We start from the raw sequence: 18,150 nt of genomic DNA, 5'->3' as shown, positions 1-18,150 counted from the left end.
CCACACTGTAGGAATTCTAATTCAATTAGGAATTTCTAGGATTGTGCATCTTATGGGTTCTTCTGATACTGTGAATGCTACTTCCATTTAGCTTTGTACACTTGTAGTAGCAACTGTATTGTACAATAAAGTGTAATGCTGTGCCTAGCTTGAATCAACATCATTTTATTTCCCACTATTCCATCATACTTCATTTCATTCTGGATGCTTACATGATGCAAATTACTTAACCCAATAAATAACATTGGCCAGTACCTCTGTACATTTGTCACAACAGTCTTAAAGGATCCAAGGCTACAGGGGGAAAGAAAATACCCGGTAAGCTGTTTTATATAGAACACACAGGCCAAAATTGTGTTGGAAGTAGATTTGATAATAACTTCCTATAGGGTTTTGGATATATATTAGAACAAAACAAGTTACATGACTGTCTAAAGAGCTTAGTTTATAACACAGGTTGTAATATTCCCCCATCATTTGTAACTAGATAAAAAATATGGATCACAAAGCAGTCCCTGTGAATCACAACTGATTGCTGCAATTTTGATACATCTATGAGATTATAAAGACAGAAGTAAGCCACCGCTTCATCATCCTATAAGATCATGACTGATGTGATAATCCTCAACCCCACTTTTCTGCACTTTCCCTCAAATACTTGATTCCCTTTCTGAATAAAAAATCTTTCTCCTCATGTCCTCAACAGCACTGTGTGATAAAGAATTCCACAGATACACTATCCTCTGAAAGAAGAAATTATTCCTCACCTGTTTTAGGATGGCCCCTTATTCTGAGATGATGCCTTCTAGAATTCAACTCTTACACAAGGGGAAACAACCTTTTTGCAACCACCCTGCCAAGTCCCCTAAGGTTCATGTATTTCAATAAGATCACCTCTCGTTCTTCTAAATTTCAATGAATACAGGCAGAACTGACATAATTCTTCCCCAGGAGACAGTTCCTCCATACCTGGTATCAGCCTAGCGAATCTTCTCAAGATTGTCTCCAATGCCAGTGTATCTCTCCTTCGGTAAGGGACCCACGAACTGTTCATAGACTTCAGCTGTAGTCCAAATAGAGCCTTAGACAAAACCTGCCTACCCCTATTTTCTTTGAAAAAAAGGCCAACATTCCATTTGCCTTTCCTATGACCTGCTGAATTTGGATGCAAGCTTTTACTGATTCATTGAAGAAGACTCCAAAATCCTTCTGTCTGTAGCATTTCTGCATTTTTCCCCATTTAAATAATGTTCAGTTTCTGTAATGTTCCAACCAAAATGCATAACCTCACATTTTCGCACATTATATTCCATCTGCCAAATTTTTCCCACTCACTTAACCAGCCTGTATCCCTCAAAACGTCTCTTTGTGTCATCCTCACCACTTGTCTTTCCACCTATTTTGTGTTATCTGCAAAAGTACATTCACTTTCCTCATCCAAGCCATTAATAAAATAATTGTGGCCCCAGCACTGATCCCTGTGGCACTCCACTAGTTACAGATTGCCATCCTGAAAATGTGTCCTAATCCCTACTCTCTGTCTTCTATTAGTTCACAAATCCTCTTGCCATACAATATGTCCACCATGGGCTCTTATTAGATCTGCTTTGTCAAGTGCCTTCAGAAAATCCAAATATATTATATTCATTGCTTCCCCTTTATCGATGTATATGGCTCAATATATTGTCAGGTTTCTTCTTCTGAATGTTTTATATAGTAGAAAAATATTTTGCAGGTAGCATCTGCTTATGTCTCATTTTTTCTGTGTTTTTAACGTGACCTTTCAGAGCTTTGGCCATAACATATCAATTAAAAAAATATAAATTTGGCAAGATTCCAGGCAAGGACTGCTCACTGCTCATTTAGCTAAGAAGTTATGCGTGGTTCAAGGAACATAAATAAAAATAGGGATGAAACAACTTGTTAATGTAAGGCAAAGAAATTTGGACAATATGGTCTAATCTACAGGAGCAGCGTATTTGTCTTTATCAGAATTCAACAGATCTTATGGCAAGCGAAGTTAAGAAGCAAAGAGGTATGATTGTGTTAAATATTCTTTCAGGACTTTACAATCTATATACTTCAAAAAGCAGATTGTGTTTTTTTTACAAAGCCTTTCATTTACTCCTCCGCTGGGTATTTAAGTTCACTTTTAAATTCAAGGTTATGCAATAAGACTTTTAAATTACATTTCTCCATTATTTGAATGATAATTCTGTCCTTTGTTGGTATCAATCAATATTCAGCATCATGGAATTTTAATATTCCTAGAACCTTCTGATCTTCATTCAAATGAAGAATGACAAGGTTGGCCTGTGCAACACACCTTTTCATCACGAGCATTACCTTTCAATAAAGCAAACAGGCTGTGTGGAAAGTAACCACTGTATAAAAAGATATGTGTCATAACACAAAATCTTTCCAATCTAATTATACATCAAATTGCAAACAGAATGATCATTACACTGAATAATGATGAATTCCATCAAATCTGGACAACACCAAATTTGTAACTGACTTTTGTCAGTCCTTTACAAACTTGAAAAGAAGTTAATGAGGCAGTATATCCATCAAACAATAGCCATACCAACTGAACCTTATCATTGTCATCAGCACAAAGAATTTATTATTTAGTCTTTGGCTATTAATTGAAGCATCTGTAATCCAACAAACACTGCTTGACTACAATGCCATGCTTTTTAGATCACCATACTTCTCACTAATTTGCTACCTCTCAATAATATCATTCAAAACCATAGCATTGAGGTCCTGTGTGCACGCTGACCACACCCAGTTCTATCTCAGCACTACCATCTTTCTCCACTACTTTACTCTCTCTAAATTAACAGACCACTTATCTAACATCCAGTACTGGATCAGCAGATATTTTTCCCTCAGTTAAATATTGGGAAGATTACAGCCATTGGCTTTGTCCTGGTCATAACTGCCATTTGCTCACTGCTGACTCCACCCATTTCCCCTGAAACTCTCTGCATCTAAATTAGACAGTTTGTAACCTAAGTGTCAAATACTCTTCTGACTTGAACTTTTAATCACATATCATTAAGATTTCCTATTTGCACCTCAGCATCACCAATAGACTTCGCCCTCCACCTCAGCTCATCTGCTGCTGAAAACTTCATTAAAAGCCCTTGTTTTCTCTAGACCTGACTGTTCCGATGCAGCCATAGTGGTGTCTCACTTTCCACCCTCAACACACTTGAGTAAATTCAAAATTCTGCTATCAGGGGCTTTATTTGAATTAAGTTCTATTCATTTCTACTGAGACGATGTACCTGCTCACTGGGGCTTCTAGAGCTAAGGTGCATACTTTAAGAAAAAAAAGTCATCCACCTATGAGGAGGATGAGGAGAGACATCTTCTCCCACAGGCCAATCAACCTCTGGAAGTCTCCACCTCAGAGAGTTGTGGATATTTATAGCTGAATATGCTCAAGGTTGAGTTCAGAAAGCTTTTTGATCTAGATAAGAGTCATCGCTTACAAGTTACAGTCAGAAAATTGAAGCAGACACCAAAATCAAATTAGCTTTGGGCCTACTGAAAGGCAGAGCAAGCTGAATAGAGTATTTTTGCACCTATTTCTTCTGCTCTCATATATCCAAGTATCACCTCATTTAGCTTGGTGCTAAGTTTTGCTTTTTGACATTCCTGTGAAGCACCTTGAGACTTGTTAAGAGCCTTGTTAAAAGTGCTATGAAAATATAAGCTGTTGTAATGATATGATAAATTAACATCAACATGGGAATACTTAACAGTTTACTAACAATGGCCTTTGTGGTACAGATACCTTTTTATTGATTATTCTCCAACAGCATCAACAAGTGAGCAATGAGACAAAGTAGTGGAGGCATCATGATAATGTCACTGTACCAGTACACTGCAGGCCTAGGATCATACTCTGAGGATATGGGTTCAATTTCCACTGGTAGACAGGCATGATGCTGGAAGAACACAACAAGCCAGGCAGTATCAGGAGGTGCAGAAGTCGACATTTTAGGTGTAATTATTCTTCAGGCCTGGGGGTGGGTGTGGGGGGAGCTGCAGATAAAGTGGGTGGGGGACAGGGGTGGTGCGGTAGTGATAGGTGGGTGGCAGGGAGCAGTGGAAGGGAGGGGGAGAGACTGGGAAGGGAGTTGGGGGATGGGGAGGGAGGTTATTTGAAATTGGAGAGCTCAATGTTGAATCGTCCAGGCTGTAGGGTGCCCAGGCGGAAGATATGGCGTTGCTCAAACAATAGGAGCTGTGGTTTGTTTTGGCAATGGAGGAGGCCAAGGATGATCATGTTGAAAAGGGAGTGGGAAGGGGAATTGAAATGGGCAGTGACTGGAAGGTCCAGTCGGCCCCTGTAGACCCAGCTGTGATGCTAGGTGAGCCGTAGCCTGAGTTTACATTCAGTCTCCCCAATGCAGAGAAGACGACATCGGGAGCACCTGATAACCATCCTTGGCCTCCTCCACTGCCAAAACAAGCCACAGCTCCAATTGGTGGAACAACATCTTATCTTCCACCTGGGCACCTTACAGCCCAGAGGACTCAACATTGAGTTCTCCAATTTCAAATAACCTCCCACCCCATTCCCCAACTCCCTTTCCAGCCCTTCCCCCTCCCTTCCACTGCTCCCTGCCACCAACCAGATTCATTCCTCCCATTGATCAACCAGGTCGTACCCTCTACCTATCCCCACCTCACCACCCTGCCCCCACCTCCCCCTACACCCATCCCTAGTCCTGAAGATGGGTTACACCTGAAACGTCGACTTCTCCACCTCCTGATGTTGCCTGCCTTGCTGTGTTCTTCCAGCTTACTGCCTGTCTGCTTTGAATTCCAGCATCTACAGTCAATTTCCACTGGGGCCGATAGGGAAATTTAAAGTCTCTTGGTCTCTCCCTCTGTATATTGCATGCAGTTGCCATCTCTCCCCTCTTGGCACTCCCTGAAATGGATAGCTGCTGGTTCTCAATTGTCTGGGAGCCACTGAGGGGGTGGGGTTTCCACCCCTGGGGTCATCTATCCCAAGGAAGGCAAGTCACTGGCTAATTAATTACCTGTGGGACACTTAATATGTTAGGCCTTCTCCAAATGAGGAAACAAGGGCTCTCATTGGCTCTCCAACTGCATGGCAAGCTCCTCATCACCTTTCTAATATACTCCCCTTTCACATTTGACCAGAGAGTTTAGGGCCTAGACAGCTGAAGGCACTGCCAGTGGAACAATGAAGATTGGAGAAAAAAAAGATCAGGCTTGAAGGAGCAGAGTTCTGGGAAGATTGTAAGGCTGGTAGAGCTTACAGAAATGTAAAGTGAAGGAAGACATGAATTGGATTGAAGCTGATTTTGAGAATGTTAAATTAATTTAGGGCATTGCTAGGCTGAGAGTTCACATTGCTCAGCAGCATAGGGGCTGACAGATGAATGGGACTTGATATGGACAAGAGTATTTTGAATAAGTTCAGGTTTGAAGAGGATATAGCTGGGAGGTGATCAGGAAACTGTTGCAATTTCAACTTTCGAGAAAACAAACATATCTACAACAGTATTACTGATCGTCCAACTAAAGGCTAGCAAACACATAATACCAAGTCTTCTTCATGAGACTTTATTTTGCTATGCGGAATCATGAGAAATTCTTACAAATTGCTTGGGAACCCATTTTTTAGTTATAGTTAAATGTATTTTTTTTTGGAATTAGCATACAACAGCAAACCACTGTCAATGTTTATCAAGAATTGAATCAATTAGAATTTTAATTAAGTTTTTATTTATTAATTATTCATGGGGTATTCACGAACTAGACTGACATTAATTGCTTATCCCTAATTGCCCAGAGGGAAGTTGAGAATCAACTACATTGCTGTGGGTCTGGAGTCACATGTAGACCCAAGCAAGTAGGGAAGACAGATTTCCTTTCCTAAAGGACATTAGTGCATTCTTATGGCAATTGACAATGGTTACATGGTGCCATTGGACCAATAATGAGTGTTTTTAAAAAAAAACTGAACTCAAACTTCACAATCTGCATGATGAGATTCAAACCTATATCTCCACAACATTAGCCTGTGCTTCCAGGTTATTAGTCAAGCGACATCACCATTGTGTCACTGCCTCCCATCTATACTTTAATCAGTAGAAGTGACCACTGTACCCATTTATTGTTGTTATTTCTTTGCAGATTTTCCTTACTGACCTCCTCAGTCCCTGTGTAATACAATAATGGGATTACAACTGTATTGCAAAAGGTTCAGGACAGCTATTTTGGCACCTTATTGGGGTTAATAGATCTAAGAGACTTCATCACATTAATGAGGTTTTGCTTCCCTGTTGTTTTAACATCACATCCCCTATAGCAATTTACAACAATCGATCATCATACTGCTGCAATTACCTATTGAAAGGATCAGTCTTCTGTACTGTATCTGTTCTATGGTGACCCACTCCTTCATCACGAAAGACATAAAATTTACTCAAATTGTTTACAAGTTGTATATTTCTTTGACTCTATCACTCTATTCAGCAAGCTAATGCATCTGGGTTTTGAAAGCTATTAAGGGACATCAATGTACTGGGCCCCCATATAATTGCCATTTTTCATGATAAAAATAGAGTAAAATCGATTTAGTTTCATTGGACTTCTAAATAGAACAGAGAAAACAGAAACTTCATATCCATTTCAGAAGCATTCTATGATAGAACTGCTATAAGTGATCTTTAGATGAATATGTGAAAACCATTGAATAATTTCCTCAACTCAAGATACTTGCTTTTCTTCCACTATAGGAGAAAGTGAGGACTGCAGATGCTGGAGATCAGAGCTGAAAATGTGTTGCTGGAAAAGCGCAGCAGGTCAGGCAGCATCCAAGGAGCAGGAGCCCTTAGGGCTCATGCCCAAAACGTGGATTCTCCTGTTCCTTGGATGCTGCCTGAGCTGCTGCACTTTTCCAGCAACATATTTTCAGCTTTCTTCCACTATAGCTGTAGTTCATTTCACAATCTTGTTTGGAAAGTTTCTGCGCACAGTTGTAAGTCTATGCATTAGGGTTTGTTCTCCCCTCCCCTAGTTTTCAAAACCATCTTTACTTTTTCAGCAGCAGCACTTATGAAATAATGTTTTGTGTATGACAAAATTCAACACACAACAGTGAGATGCTTGAGATGCAGGATAGGCCAGAGTAATTGCTTCTCTTTTCATACTGGCCTTGGATTTCAAAATAACAACTTGACCCATGAGAATAGATGGGTTTTATTTTAGTATTCTTCATATAACCTCAGTTCTGACTAGGAGGTTTTTACCAAATAATATTTATTAACAATTTGCATACAGTAATAATGCAAGTAGGCTCCTTGCTCTGAGCTGCACTCATTGCAAATATCTAGGTGAGACCTGCCATATGACTATTGAGGTCACAGTTACACCATTGCATGCTTCAGGAGCTCATCCACATATTGATTAAATCTCCTCTAAAGATTTTATATTGATCCTGAATCACAGAACCTTGATCAATAAAGAATACCTTTAGTATTGCAAGACAATGTCAGTTTTGAGTATCTGCTGACACCCAGTACTATTAAAGCATGCTACTCCGATTGGTCTGTCTCTTGATAAAACACATAGCTCATTGGAGTCAAAAGGCAATCGATGAAGCCTGTTTCAATGCATTCATTCTCGAGATGGAAAAAACATCAATAAACACGACAGAATATGGTGAACTCAAACTACCACACCATACTTACTAAAGGAACAAAATAAAATCACTTATGTTTGGCCAAGAAGACCATTTCACCTTCTATTACTTCATGTTATCATATTATGTATTATAGCTTTTGAGACGTAGTTGCAAGCACCAAAAAAGCCTAAATATCGCTGGAAAGGCTCATCCTTCAGATCTCTGTAGCTAAAGGTGAGTCATTTTTGTCCAAAGTCAGTCTAAATACATGTGAAATTATTTAAATGGGCGACAACATAACAGACTCTGTTAGATCTCAGAAATGTGCCACCTCCCTCATTAGTTAATAATCTTTTCAATGAGCATACATTTGAGTGAATAACACTGCTGCCTGCCATCCCATGTTCAGGCAGTCTGATAAAACCCAAAAAGTGCAGTCTAAAGACACTCAACTTGTCAGCAAACTACTTTGTAACGTAACTATTACTGCACGCCAAAATGTTCAAGCAGCCCTATTCATTTCCAGTCATTTGATTTCATTTTATATCTTGGGAACACAATTGGAGGTTTCTCAATGATCTTTTGCAACTCCACATTTTTTGTGATGTTTTGAAAAGAAAAACACACATGAAAAATTAAAAGTACAGAAATGAATCCCAACACACATGAAAGACATCAAATTTGTATCTCAGTGCTGCCATATTGTTTTCTAATTCTGTGAGTATTTTTAACTTGAATGGGATCAGTGTCAAGTGAAAAATGACAGATTGCAACTGAAAGGAAGTTTAAGAACTTTTGAGGGGAAAACAAATTTAGAAATTCTCATTAGCTGTTTTAGCTTGAGACGGTTCAGGGAAGAGAGGGCAAAGATGAAACAATCAAAAAGGCAGTGCATTGAATCTTCAAAAGTGAATTTTGACTTGGGTATTGCACATCCTCTTGGAAACTCTGGGCAGAATCTAATCGGGGTCTGAGTGATAAGAGCTCTTGAAGAAGTTTGTGCCACAATGTATTAAGAAGTCCAGGGAGGTCAACCTCGAGGCCAGGAGCACTTCGTTCCAGTTTTACACTTTCCCATTAATGTCACAGCGAGCTTGCTGCTAGACCGCAGTGAGTTCCCACTTAAACAGGATTATTGCTTGGTGAACACCTTGTTAACAGCCCAAGTTGCCTCATTAACATTCATCTCCCTATATCACCAACAATGCCAAACAAGCTAAACATTGGCAAGGCTCAACTTAGAAATCAAAGCAGGTAACTGCCAATGGCCACCAACATCTCAAGATACACTCCACGAGTATAACCCACACAACACGCCATTTCCATGGATATTAGCATTCGATTTGTACCAACCTCTAAGAATCCTCGTGGCACATTTCTGCTCCATTGACGGGACATCTTTGTATTTCAATGCTGCACCTCAGGTTGCGCTAGTAACTCTTTTTGTAATCCTGCAGCAAGGATACTCTGTGCTCATGGGCACACACCCAGCTCATGGACCAGACCAGTGCTCAGTCAATTTAATTTTATCTGGATCCTCAGAGCTTCCCTGCCTTGCAGTGCCTTGCCTTTTTGTAGCTCTCAGTCACAGGTACCAGGCCATAATACTTCTGTCTTTTCTTGTCGATTAGTGCAGACTCAAAGCGAGGAAGCTTGACAAGGTTGTCAAGAAGCCTCAGTCAAGTCAAGGGAGGGTGGGGGGTAAGAGAGCAAAGTTGGTCAGGTGTCCTAGCGCAGTGAGCCAAGGGCAGCCACTGATGCCAGTCCAGAGGTTTTGACATAGTCAGCCAATCAGGCTCTTCACATAAATGGTGACGTCATTCTGCCTTGCTCTGGACTGCTTTCCTTTCAAATTCAGAGCCAGTGTTAGGTATTAAGAGGGATGTGAATTCCAGGATATCGCTGAGTTGCAAGTTTGTCTGGGTACACAGTAAGATAATGCCAGAATTGGATGAGACAGATAGCATAGGAGTGTGGTAGGCAATTAATGAGTTGAGTTTGGTAAGATACGGTCAGAAAATTCGCTAGAACTCACAATAGAATGCCCTCCAAAAAATGTAACACACCTCAGCATTAGCCAAAAAAACTTTGTCGAGTCCTTTAAACACCAGCTGATTCACAGCAATGGGAAACAAATTTGTAATATGTCCTTAAGAGGAAAAGACAAATTTCTGAAGGCACTGGACTGAAATTAACCAAAAAAGCTGCTCCATTTAACAGCTGGTATATCAAAGGTGGTACTGTGTTCCTTAGTGAATACGAAACACTAAAAACATGCCATGATGTGGAGTTGCTTGTGTTGGACTGGGTCAAAAGTCACACAACACCAAATTACAGTCCAACAGGTTTATTTGAAATCACAAGCTTTCAGAGCGCTGTTCCTTCATCAGGTAAAGTGACAAAGGGCCAACGCTCCAAAAGTTGATTTCAAATAAACCTGGTGGACTATAACCTGGTATTGTGTGACCTTTGACTAAAAACAAGGCACAATGTGATTAATGTGTTTCCAAAGAATCCATCCACTCTTAGACCTTGTCATATTTATTCATGCTTATTATCATGACTGGAGAAAGTGAGGTCTACAGATGCATTCATAAATCCTCTAACAAAGCAAAGTACGCACATTTTGATTGTAAAACTAGTTGCAGGTTGGCATGGCATGACTTTGAGCAATAAAGTTTCAACTTATTATCATGACTGCTATTGCTACTTACAAACTCTACATTCATAAATCCTCTAACAAAGCAAAGTACGCACATTTTGATTGTAAAACTAGTTGCAGGTTGGCATGGCATGACTTTGGTGTCTTATCAACATTGCTTCAACCGAAACATTGTGACAAACAGGAAATTCCTCTGGGAACCTATTAGCAATGATAAGAGATTTATAGTAGAAAGCAGCACTAGATCAACCACCACAAAACCTCATGAAAAATCCAATAAACAGAAGAAATAAATGACCTTTCGAGCTTGTTAAATGTCTATTGAAATTAATGAGGAGCAAACCTATGAATTTTCTGTGTGGAGCATTCTCCCCAAGAACATAATTTTGCAAAATGGGTTATTTTATGCCCTAGATTAAAAATTTCTGGTTCCTGGATGTTTAGGAAGAATTTCCTCAAGGTTTTTGAGCTAATCATTGTGGAATTAAATCATTTGAGAAATGTTTTGCCCATGATAGTGCAGGGATATGATGCATATGATGGGTTAAAAGCAAAATCATCGAATGATCGACTATTTACAGCACAGAAGGAAGCCATTCAGCCACTCATACCTGTGCCAGCTCTCTCTGCAAGAGAAACTCAGTTAGTCCCACTTGTCCATAGCCCATTTCTTTTCAGATAATGATCTAATTCCCTTTGAAAACCACAGTTGAATCTTCCTCCACCACAATCTTAAACATTCCAGATGCTAACCCCTTGCTCAAAAAATAGATTTCCCTAATGTCACTATTGCTTCTTTTACCATTCATGTTCAATCAGTGTCCTCTGCACCCATGTTGTGAATGGATATGGAGTGAGCCCAGCAATGACAGATCCATCCTTTTAACCTCAGTTGGAAGAAGCTTTTCGGAATCCAAATCCACGACAAAGTCAACAGTTGTTCAGATAGTTTGGATTAATTAAGGAAAGCCATTATGGTCTTTTAAAAAAATTCATCTTTAATGAACTTGAACTGCACACAATACACAAGCTAAAGCTGAACCAAAGTCTTAATAAAGGTCTACCATTATTTCCCTGCTTTTGCACTAATGCTGGATGCCTTTTTATCCGCTCTGTTAGCCAGCCCTGCCACTTTCCATGATTTGTGTACATTTCAGCACAGGTTCCACTGTTCGTGAACCCCATTTAGAATTATACTCTTTAATTCATATTTCTTCTCCTCATTCTTTCTATCAAAATGTATCATTTTTCAACTCTCTGAAATAAAACCCATCTGCCACTTGTCTGCCCATTTTCCTTGTCTGGCTGTTTCTTCCTGAAACATATCACTTCTCTCAGTTCACAGCAACTTCCAAAATTTGTGTTATCAGCTGGTTTCGTAATGTGCCTTCAATCTTACACAAGAATCATTAGTAGCAAAAATATTTCTGCCATAAATATTTCTTGCCTCATTGAATCCCAAAGTTGTACATTAACATGCACCCAGACTGTTTGGGTTTGACAACTTCTGAATTAAAAATCTCTTTCTGGCATCCCCGGCACATTATTAAGGCTTCTCAAGCATCTTCATGGACATTAATTGAAGACAAACACGTTCCTGGCTGACCTCCCCTTACCACCAACATTGCTTTAAAAAAAAGGCAGTACTCCTTGGAAGCTCAGGAACATTAACATTCCAGCCAGGAGTACTATTTTAGAAGGAGAACTGGTATCATTCCAGTCCCGAGAGACAATTTAAACTTCCAGCATTACTCTGATTAAGAAGAAAGTCAAAGGTTATTTTGATTGGCAAGGGAGTCAAAGGCGATATGAGATAAGTCAGAAGGTGGAGCTGAGTATACCATCAGATTAGCCATGATCTTATTAAAGGGCTTGATGAGCCAATATCTACTCCTGCTCCTAATTTATGTGCTCTTTTGTAAAATTCCGGCCCTCAAACACCTTCACTCCATCAATTTTTGGCCTGAAATCATAGAACAAAAGAGAACCATTTGTCCCTTTGTACCTGTTCCAACTCTTTGAAAGAGTACTTAATTAGTCCCACTCTGTCCTCTCCCCAAAACCCTACTTTATTTTCTTTTCATATATATTATTGCAAAAACTGTCTATTTTATTTTCTGTACTTTTAATTGCAGACTGAAACAAGAAAAGAACTGTTTTAAAACCAACGATTGCTGGAGGATTGCCACGTGTGTTGATACCTGATTCTCATTGTAAGCACCATTTCTATAGCTGCTTGTTTGAACAATAACTGAAGTATAGTTTGCAGACAAACTGGAGCTGCGGGGTGTGCAAAAATGGAGTCAGCCGTCAACAAGCAGCTGATTAGTCTATGGACCATTGGCCAGTTATCGATGTCAATGGCTTCTGCCTGCCAACATCTAAGTGACTGGTTCTTAAAGCTGAACAGTTTGCAGCTATCAGCAAGATAAAGAGAAGCCTTCAGACCTACACTTGCTTAGCAAGTCTTTCTGCTCTCTGCTGTAAAACTTACTTTAAGCCTAAAGGAAACCAGTTTATTTATTCTCCTGTCTCTTAATTGACTCTTAATTAATAAGTTGGAGATTTTTCATAAGTATGCACCAGGCCCTGTACCTCCTGCAAGCCAATGAAAACATCTGGAGAACGAAGTTGGAGAAGCAATGGCCTGACCAGCACAAGAATCTTCACATTCATCTAAACAAACCTGGGAACAGGAATCCAGTCTTTTCTTCTATCCACAATGTATTTGTGTATGTACTTGTCTTTATGTGTAGTACATGAGTGTGTTTGGTGAGTGGGATGGGGGGGATAGGGATCTGTGTGTGGGAGGGTTGTGTGTGTAGTAGGGATCTGTGTGTGTGGGAAGGATATGTGTGGGAGGAGTATGCCTGTGCGTGTGTGTGTGTGTACTGTAGGGAGGGGTGTCCGTGTCCGTGTGTGTGTGTGTGTGTGTGTGTTGTGTGGGAGGGATGTGTGCCCATATGTGTGGGAGGGGTGTGGGTGTGTCAGTGTTTCACATCTATTTACTTGTGATAGGTCATAATTCTTGTTCGGTATAGTAACATGGTCCACACTGCCTGTCACCCTGACCTGAAAGTCAGGTGAATTGGGGAATCTTTGCATACCTTTTAAAATCTTTAACGTTTGTGATGACCGGGATTAATGGGGCTTGATTTCCAACACGCTACCCCAATGAGTCACGACAATATCAATTGCCTTTTGAAAGTTACTGTTGAATTTGTTCCACAACCCTGTCAGACAGTGCATTTCAGATTGAAATAATTAGCTAAATAACATTTTTGTTCTCATTTTCCCTTTAATTCCTTTGTCAGTTATCTGAAATCATATCTTAAATGTGTATTTCATTGCTAGCACACATATAAATATATTGATGTATGGCAATGCGATAATGTTATAAAGCAAAAGATACAATCCTAAAATGTAATAATGTTATAAAATTTCCAGATTTAATAGTTTTCATTCTTAAATGCCTCGATCTAATTTCATTAATAAAGCCCTTGTGCTGAATTCGTCCACAAGAAAAGATACTTCCTTCAAACTTACCTGTTATTGATCCTCCATCTTCTCATTTAAGCTCCAGCATTCTGAGATACTCAAGGAAATATGTCTAACACCTTCATTCGTTCTAGTTAGAGCTCAAGTTATCAAATCAGTAAGGACCTGTATAGACAATAGGTAAAAGCTGTAGGGCAGCTATGAAGCAAGTTATTTCTCAGCTGCTAACCTCAAGAAAGGGAAAACAAAATAATAATTAATGCCACAGAAGTTAAAATGGAATCCTTTCAATTAACACTGGAAACTCTTAGGTTTGAGCTGGGTAAAATCACTAAATATAATAAGATCATAAAGCTTTACCGCCACCAGTCCATTCTAATTTCTTTTTATAGTTATATGTATGGAAGATTAATACTATGAACAACAACATATTAGCCCAAATTTGCACTTGGTGCGAGATCTATGCTGGGAATGGCTGATTACCTTGCTCAAATTGGATTCTACAGCACAGAAATGATGGACTTTGATTTACTGAGTGAGAGCATATGTTTATTTGGATAAAAAGTGCAAGTACTCAGCAAGATTTTGGCCTTTCTCCATCAGCCAGCTTATTAGCTGACAGAAAAAAGCTGGCTAGGAGCTATAAGTAGAAATTACCATTTAAAGGTAGTGACATAAGGCAGGCAGATATTGTTTCTGGCTTTATAAAGCTTCAAAGTAAATTTTATGTGCTTATTGGATTTTGTCATGGTTGGGAAGGGGGTTGGTTAGCTGATTTGTGATGCTGACGGATGCCAACACTGGAGGTTCAATTCCTTTAATGGGTGAGGTCATCTTCTCAAGTTCTCCTTTTACCTGAGGGATAGTGTTTCTTAGGTTAAACCACCACTAGTCAACTCCCACTAATGAGAGAGAAGTTCTATGGTCTGGTAGGACTTTGGTAACTTTACCTTGAGAGATAGTGGTGGGGGTGGAAAATCAAGTGAAGGGAAACCCAATAGGAAGGCACTAAACAAGGTGATTGGGAGGTGACTGAGTGGTGAGCCACCTAACCTGTTTGATAGTTGGCGAAATAGATATGTTTCTAGAATCACAAGGCATTGTAATACAGAAGGAGGTCATTGAGTTCATTAAGCCTGTGCCTACTCTTTTGAAGAGATGCCCAATTATTCTGTGCCAAGCTGTTTCCTCATGGCCATGGGAGTACATTATTTGATCATATTAAATAGTGATGCTGGCTCAAGGGCTGAATTGCCTCCTATTGCTCGTGGATCTTATGCTCTATTTCCCTATTAGCAACAAATGTGTTTCCATCACACTTTCAGGCAATGGAATCCAAATCATAAGAACGCACTCATTCCTCACAATTGTCTTACAGTGGTGAAGTTTAAGACTGAGGGTGGAATCTAATAGGGGGTCTAAACAAAGCAAGTAATGGACAGCTGTGTGGCAGAATCTGGTGAATAGTGCAGTGAGGCCCATCTCAACATCAAGATAATCTCAATCCACCTTTTACGATCTTCACAAGCGACTCAGAGAGGTACCAATTAAAGGGGATTATTGCATATTAAACATCTGTTAATGTGACAACTCACCTCACTAATATTCAACCTCCCATTTTACCAGACTTTCAAAATAAGCTGAACGTTGAACAAACTCAACAAGGAAACCAGAACAGAAACCTGGCTGGTTCAACTTGCTGTTTGACCTCCACATTGGAAACCATACACCAAGACCTCAGAGCATGCTTCAATACTACTAACGACATACCCCAAATCCAATGGACATTGGCATCTAATGTATGCCAGCCTCTAACAATGATCATGGCACATCTGATTCATTTACAGGAAGCTTCGACACTTCCTCACTTCAATGCTGTACTGTGCTGTACTATCATTATAATGCTAGATAGCGAAATAGCCATCTCACAGACTGGATCAGACTGCACCTTTGAGCTCTTCACTCATTGTCAAAGCACATACTCACTCTCAGCTTACCTGGATGATCACAGCATCCCTGTATAGGTGGTGCGGTGGCTCTATGATTACCACTGCTGCCTCACAGTGCCAGGGATCCGGGTTTGAATTCCAGCCTTGGGTGACTGTCTGTGTGGAGTTTGTACATTCTCCCTGTGTCTTCGTGGGTCTCTTCTGGGTGCTCCAGTTTCCTCCCACACTCCAAATATGTGCAGGTCAGGTGAATTGGCCATGCAAAATTGCCCATAGTGTTAGGTGCATTAGTTCGGGGTAAATATAGGGTAGGGTAGGGGAATGGGTCTGGGTGGGTTACTCTTCAGAGGGCCAGTGTGGACATGTTGGGCCAAAGAGCCAGTTTTCATACCGTAGGGAATCTAATCTGTCTTGCCTTTTCCTTTTTGTGCTTTGGTTTTCTAAGACAGCTCTGAAAATCCAAGGATATTTTGGTGCTTTGGCAGGGATGGAGAGAGGAAGAGAGTGGCTAGAGGGCATAAGCGTTTACTACTTACCAGACAGAAAAGAAGGATGGAGTTTCAGCTCGGATTGGAAAGACCAAATTAGTGAGGAGTCAAAGAGTCATGAAGATTTGCATAACTTGTGCTGGAGGAGGAATCTCGAGGAACTCCTGATTGTGGGAGATAGCTCTGAGGTTGTAAGTTGCCAGTCTAAGAAAGTAAAGAAACAGAGTTACCCCTCAGGAACTAAAAATCATTTTGCACTGAATTTGAGAGAATTGAATGTTCTCAGTTGAGCTAAAATTAAAATTGAAAAGTTCTTGTTGCTTAGACTATAAATTGCCAACAAAAGTAGTGTTTAGTGCTTTTAATCTTGTATTACAGTAACAACTGCAAGCGGGCATCAGAGCCGCCCTGCTTTTGCCACGGGACTCTGCCTACATCAGGAAATGATAAGAATTCATTTTGTGTTTTAAACAGCAGTCACAGCCTTAAACCCACAGATCTCAGCAGCTGCCGGTCCGCCCACATGACCGGGAGATCGGAGACAGAGGACAGATAAAATCCACACTAGACCAACACTACCCATGACTCATGGACCAAAACTCCGGAATTAATTAATATGGAAACCCATCTCCTAATCACATCAAGAGACTGACTGAAACACACCCATACCCATCGATACGGAGCCACCCTGACACAAAGGACAGGCATCCACCAGACAGGAACAGACAGACCAATACACACCAACACCCCAAGGGAACAAAGGGGGGTGCTAACCCCTGCCATCACAGAGAGAGACAAGCAGATAATACCCGGACCCGTTTTACATAAACCAATTAGCACCCTATTGTGCGTGCCCTGCAACTCTCCTGGGACGGCACGGTGGCACAGTGGTTAGCACTGCTGCCTCACAGCGCCAGAGACCCAGGTTCAATTCCCGCCTCAGGCGACTGACTGTGTGGAGTTTGCATGTTCTCCCCGTGTCTGCTTGGGTTTCCTCCGGTTTCCTCCCACAGTCCAAAGATGTGCAGATCAGGTGAATTGGCCATGCAAAATTGCCCGTAGTGTTAGGTAAGGGGTAGGGGTAGGGCTTTGGGTGGGTTGCGCTTCGGCGGGTCGGTGTGGACTTGTTGGGCCGAAGGGCCTGTTTCCACATTGTAAGTAATCTAAAAATCTAATTCGAAACATACTGTTTGCACCTACTCCAGTGATGATGGGGAACTATCATCCCATTCATCCTCAAATTCCACACATTCTGACAACTAAAAGTATATAATATGAAGCTGCGCACGGGAACAGCAGAGCAGCTGAGATTCGGACCTCGGTTGGTCTCCGCCAGCGTTACTGTAGCAATAAACGTTACCGATTGTTGAACTGCACTCTGGGCTCGGACTGATATTATTTCATCCGCGCTAACAATTGGGGGCTTCGTCCTGGTTAACGACGGCTGCTGGATCCCTGCGACAGCACTGGGGGAGTATCTTTACTCTTTTACTTCTCGCATAAAAGTCTCCCAGTGCCCCGCAAGGGACTTCACTGCCGGCCGTTATCTGAACCTGTGAACAGAGTGAGTCCGGCAGTCGTGTAACGGTAGAGTACTCTGTGTGTGTGTGTGTGTGAGTGATCCTTCGCGGGTGGGCGATTGGGGTCGCGGATTATTAGTAAAAGTGTCCGTGATTATTATTATTGTCGTTTATTGTCAATGTGCTACTGTGACTGACGGACTATCCTTGGACTGATGACTTTAGGTACGAGACCCTGACAGATTGACCCCCCTGTTTAAAAACCGACCAAACAAGTCTTCCTGGTTGACCTCTGCAGTGGGAGTTAGGGGACCCCATTGTACGTTGAGCCCGGTTTTAGCGCCTTCCTTGC

This window comes from Chiloscyllium plagiosum, chromosome 12, assembly GCF_004010195.1.
Source record: "Chiloscyllium plagiosum isolate BGI_BamShark_2017 chromosome 12, ASM401019v2, whole genome shotgun sequence".
Lineage (NCBI taxonomy): Eukaryota > Metazoa > Chordata > Chondrichthyes > Orectolobiformes > Hemiscylliidae > Chiloscyllium > Chiloscyllium plagiosum.
The sequence above is the reverse complement of the archived record's forward strand: the minus strand, read 5'-3'. Positions refer to the sequence as shown.